This window comes from Phyllostomus discolor, chromosome 10, assembly GCF_004126475.2.
Source record: "Phyllostomus discolor isolate MPI-MPIP mPhyDis1 chromosome 10, mPhyDis1.pri.v3, whole genome shotgun sequence".
Classification (NCBI taxonomy): Eukaryota; Metazoa; Chordata; class Mammalia; order Chiroptera; family Phyllostomidae; genus Phyllostomus; species Phyllostomus discolor.
The window spans coordinates 85818942-85824941 of record NC_040912.2 but is presented as its reverse complement, the minus strand read 5'-3'; positions in this window follow the sequence as shown (position 1 = coordinate 85824941).

Genomic DNA, 6000 nt, shown 5'->3' with positions numbered 1-6000 from the left:
GCTGTCAAGGCTCAAGCTCATAAAGATATACTCCTGTGTTATTGACCCAAACACTGAAGCATTTAGAGTTTGGCACTCAAGCATTTAACTCACTTAGAGTTTATTTTTGCTTCTGCTCTGAGGAGAGGAGTGACTCCTCTTTCTCTCTGGGAATAACCACTTGTCCCAGAAGAACCCGCCGTGTGCTCCACCATTCCCTGTGCTGATGGGCAGGTATCCGTGTGGGCGTATTTGTGACGTTTCTCTTGTTTTCCGTTCGTCTGTTCACTGACGCCTGTTTATTTTCCTGAATTGTAAAATAACTTAATGATCAGTAGGGCAAGTTGCCTCTCTTGGTACTTCTTCAGGATTTCCTTTCCTCGTCTCGTCCCTCTTTTTCACTTAATTTTCACATTACTTTTGTCACATTTCATTAAAAAACGATATCTTTTGTGACTCTGGTTATTGCTGCATTGAGTACATGGATGATATTCAGAATCTGGAATACCTTTATTAGTGGATTTACTTATTCATATTCATGGTCCACATCTCCACTTATTTCAGATTTTTAAAGTGTCTTCCTCTAAAATTTTAATAATTCTCTGCATTAAGCTGTTGCTTGTCTTCTAATAGATTTGCTCTTAGATTGCTTTTATGTTTTATATTTTATGCTACTATCTACAAATGGCCTCTCTCTTTAAAATACATCTTTTGACAGTTGGTTGCTAGTAAACGGAAATAAAGCTGACTCATAGTTATGTGACATTCGGGAAATGCGTTGCATTTGGTTATTAATAACGAAGTGGTTCCTTAGATTCCTGTGGGTACTCTCACCCTTTACTTCTTGTCCCACTGGCTGGAGGCTCCGGACATTGATGAACTGAAAGGGTGGTGGCATTGACTTACTTATTTACCGATTTTGAACACTATCATATAGCGACAGGTACAGATAGATACATGGTAAATTCTATGTGTGTGTGGGGGGGGCCAGGTTACAACGTGTAAGATCAGATCCTGCTATTTCAAGGACCTACTGGCATCCCAGGATACCTGCAAATCACTCTCCGGCCAGTGCCTACTGTATCTCACCTGAGGTGCCTGACGTGTCTAACAATTTCTCAGATGAGGAAGGTCTGCGCCTGCTCCTGACGCTCCAGAGGTGTTTCACGGAAAGAGCCACATCACCCCCTAGTGGTCACGGGAGCAAGTTCATCCGCTGCTCTCTGATCTCGCACTGCCTTTGCCTTCCCTGCGTTGCTGAATGGGGAGTAGCCCGCCCCACGCTGTGCGCGGCAGTCAGGTACCTGCGGTGCCAGAGCAGAATTAGGGAACAGGCAGTCCTTGGCGTGGTAACTGTGTATGCACACAGTTGTTACTAGTAATTAGTTACACATTTATTCAGTTATTAATCTAGCAGTGATTGATGGCTTATCAGTACAATTTGCTCCTTCCACCTTTTCCAGGCACCATTCAAGGTGACTGCATCCCCTTAAATCGCTCTCCGAAGGGTTCTGCTCTTCTCCGTGTGTGTTCCAGCATCCAGGGATCCTGTGCGCTTTCATTTTCCAATTATGCTGAATGTCCCGGATTTCTACCCCCATCCTGATCCATTCTCTGAGTCCCTGGCTTGTGCAACAACTGCTTTCTGCATATTTCCAGGCAGACCCTGTCTCGGAGGCACCCCCAGGCTCCAGTAAGCCACGATCTTCCTCCCACGTGGCCCCCCAAATCCCTCCACCTGTGGTCGTCATCCCCAGTCCTCCCTACTGCTTGCTCCTACTGCCTATCAATGACCAAGTCCTTGGATTTTACTTCTGACACACCTTTCACATTTCTCAGCGTCTTCCTAGCTACTCTGTCACCTGCCTGCGCACCTGTGTGAGCGAGTTCTTTTCTCTGTAGCAGCTCTCTCCATGTTGCCCCTTACTTTTTGCACCGTAGCCAGGATGATCACAAAACACGCATGCAGTGCAAGCACACACAAACATACACACACACACACAATAATCTGGTGACTACAGAAGTCAAATGTCTAAAACCTTGGGAATTCTCTGTATCTTCTACTCAATTTTGCTGGGAACCTAAAACTGCTCTTAAAAAATCTATGAAAATCTTTACCCTTGGTTCATAACACACAGGCACTATTGTTGACTCATGGTTATTATTTATTTAAAATGTTGTAGGTACTTGTGAATCACCTCCCCACACCTAGTCCAACACTACATGCAAGGCAGGCTGTGACGATATTTAGATCGAGCTTTGTGATTTTTCCATCCTGTCTCCTGCCACTCCCCATGCAAGTCCCTTATCAAACACCATCCTACATTTTGTCATCATCATTCCTTGCCAGTGTGTGTTGGTAACCGTGTGACAGCCAGCTCTCTGGAGGAAAATACAGCAAGCCGTGTTCTGTTGTGTCTGCTGATTACCGTGGTGTAAATATTACCAGCCGTGGCCAGTGGATTTCAAGCTACCAACATGATGTTGCTGAAATCGGGGTCAGGAGAGATGCGTACCATCAGCAACCATGAGCTGGTAAAAAGCCAGTTTCAGCAACACCTGTTTCTTGTTTTCTTTTCCATGTAATTTTATCAGATATATTTGTAGCGGTGAAAATTATTTTCTGGACTTTGTTGTTTTTAGCCTTATCGAAAGTGCCTCATGCTTTACATAATCTTACCAGGGTCAGTTTTTGCCCTGCTATTTTACATTATATGGCTAAGGCTCACCTATGACATTGCCCATCACTAGCGTCTGCTGATTTTGACTGATACGTGTGGTTTCTCCATTGCATGAGTGCCCTTCTGACGTAGTGGAATTCCTGGGTCCTGGGACATAGGAGTGATCAGCTATATGAGATTATACCTAACTGTTTCCAAATACCACGTCTGCTCCTACCAGGAATCCTGAGAGTCCACACCCGAACAGTTTGCATTTCTAAGCTCTTTCTATTTCATTACTCAAATGCATATAAATGAAGATGTCATTGTGCCTTAGCTCACATTTGGCTGACCTCCCCCATGAAGTTAAGGGTCTCCTCAACCGTTCACTGGTCATGGATGTTTCTTCTCTTAAATGCATGTCACTTTCTTTTACTTATTTTTTTTTATTGGGTCCTACAAGGTGTGGGGTCAATGTAATTTTTCCATGTTCCCTAGGAAAGGATTTTTTGGAGGGGCTGATACCCACTGCTCCACTTACGATCTTCTGGTTTCTGAGAGAACTTTCTAGTTCTGTAGGCAAGCCGCATTGTCTGACGTCTTTCTTACATGCTCCGCCTGCCTTCTCCTCCCTTCCAAATCTTTCTTGAGAGCCAGCTCAACCAACACCTTCAGTAAAAACACTGTATTTGGCACATCATGAAATCTGTCCATGAGAACTGACTGTGCTTGGCTGTCTTACGACGGTACCTCCAGGGCCTTGGGCGGGGGCAGGATGGTGCCGAATGTCTTGGAGAGCCAAATGCCAATGGTGTAGAAAACACACAGTGTTTTATAGAAGCATTTCGAGATCTGCCTAGGCGATCATGTGCAAATCTATCTCCAAGAACATATAATTAATACAGGGCAGAGTCAGAAAAAAAAATCCAAGTTGAATATATTTCAGCCCAAGAATCTGTTCATGTCTGTTGGCCACTTTGTAGGCCTAGCTCCAGGTCATATTCAAATGCTCTCATTTTTCTCTTTTTCTCTCTTTCTGCCCTCTCCCCCCCTCTCCCCTCTCTCTCCACACACAGATGGCTCCCTCAGAGGAGCTGTGGTTTCCCTCCCCCCGCGCCCCCTCCCACAGGGCTCCCCTGGGCTGGGTGCAGGGGAGAGGGGCAGAGGTTCCTGCCTGGGCCTCTCATCTCCACCCAGCACTGTGTCAGTAGCAGCACAGAAGTAGAGGCCGCTGTGTTCAGGGCGCGCACTCGTCACTGTCAAATCCGAGAAAGACTGGTTTGGGTGGCTGATGCGAAAGCTGTCCTGGGGGAAACCTTGCTCATGTGTGGCAGGAGAGCCCATATTGGAAGTCGCCATCAGAACGACACCCTGACTGGGGAACTGCTGATACCACAACATAGTTGTGGCCTGAACGCCCCTCTGCACGGCACTCGATTGTCACACGGGTCCCACGAGCACAGACGACCCTGCTTGGATGCTGAGAGACGACAGCACCGAGCCCGGAGCCTGCAAGAAAAAGAGTTCAGAGCCGTGAAGGAGGCCAGCAGGACCATCCCAGCTGACCAGTCAGGAAACTCAGGGCTCACCCCTGCTCCCTCCCCTGTTCCTCCAGCCCCCAGAGGGGTGGTGGTCCCATTTGTGGGTGAGATCTTCCTGTCAGACTCCCTGGGATCAGACCCCCATCTGCCCTGACTGGTGACCTCTCACTTGACCCCTCTCCTTGCCATCAGCACAGAAAATCCACCAGCCCTGGCCACCCCCTCACTCATGCCAGCACCCACGCACACTCGCCCAAGCCACTCAGATAATCAGGTTCTTACTGGGCCCCAGAAGCAGCAGAAGCAGCAGAAGCAGCAGCATCCTTGGGTGATGGCCTCACAGCACACAGGTCTCAAGAGAGGTGTGGCCAGCCCTTCATTCTTCCTTTCTCCTCCCCCAGGATGGATGAACCTGGGAGGGTGTTTCCACATCCTCTGGGTACTCTCTTCTGCCCCCTGCTGGGGATCTGTCCCAATGAGGCAGGGTGCACTGCTCTTTCTCCCTATTGGAGAACCAGACAGACAGTGGGGGAAGGGGCCTTGGAAATGTTCTGAGTCCACTCCTAACTGTATAGTGATACACTGAGACTTAGAGCACTGAAACGAATTAAACGAGTTTTGTAGACGCACATAAAGGAAGGAGTGTTATGTTTGTGTGGTAAGTGGTATTATGGTCCCTTCTCCTGTATCATAGCCTCAAAGTAAGTAGCGTTAAATCTGGAGAGATTTTCTTTTTCCCAATTGAAAACGCCTGGGTTATACTGTGATTGCTGAGACGTCCACTTCAAAGACGGCCCTGTGGTATCACAGGGCCAGGCCAGGCACAGGGACCAGACAGAGAGCCAGGCAGTGGGCTCTGGGTTCTAACCCCGGCCCAGGCTGCTGTGTTCCAGAGCCCTTGGTTTGATTTCAGTAACTGACCACCTTGAGTCACTTGGATTTTCCTCCTGCCTTTAAATTCATGCTTTTAAGTTTTAAATTCAGCAACAAAGAGTGAGTCCAGAAACACTAGGCCCCCACTGACTACCCCAAAGAGCAGAACCCAGGCCCCTGCAGCTCACTCGACCTACAGCCTTGCTCTGTGACCTCAGGTGTGCTGGTGAATGAACTGTGTCTTTTCAAAGTGTCCTGACGGTGTTGCCCAGGGAGCTTAGGAGTCACAGCAAGAGCTAAAGGGCTGGGGCAGCCACAGCACTGGTGATCGGGGGCTGAGCCCTGCACTCAGCTCTGACTCCACTGGTGCCTGTGAGACAGCTCACACTTGTCTCACCTCCTACAGCGAGTCGGCTTCTCTCCTTCAACACTGTTTGTGAGATTCACCCACCCATGATTGTGCAAATGATGTTTACACATTTGCTCTCTTTTATTCTGTTGCATACATACGACACTAGTGATCTATTGCATTGTTGATGGACACTTGAGTGTTTTCCAGTGTGAGGTCGCCGTGAATAGAGCTGCTGGGACGGCCCGTTCCTCTCACGTCCTTGTCTATTTCCTCGGAATTCTGGGATATTGCTTCTGTTAGCACATAGGTCACAAGTTGGCTTTCTGAGTTGCCTTATTTACTACTAATTACTTCCTGTATTATTTTAAATTCAGAAATTACGTTTCTTGTATCTAAAAATATTAGCCTTCTTTGATGATATTTTTCTATAAAATGTTCTTCCTAGTTAATAATAGATGTGACAACTTCTCAAAAAATATTATGGGAACATTTACTGATATTTTAACATTTGGATTTTCATTTCCTACAACTCTTACAGCTCGGTTGTAGGAATGGGGCTTATTATAAAACTTTGCAGCTAAAGAGTTCTTTCAGT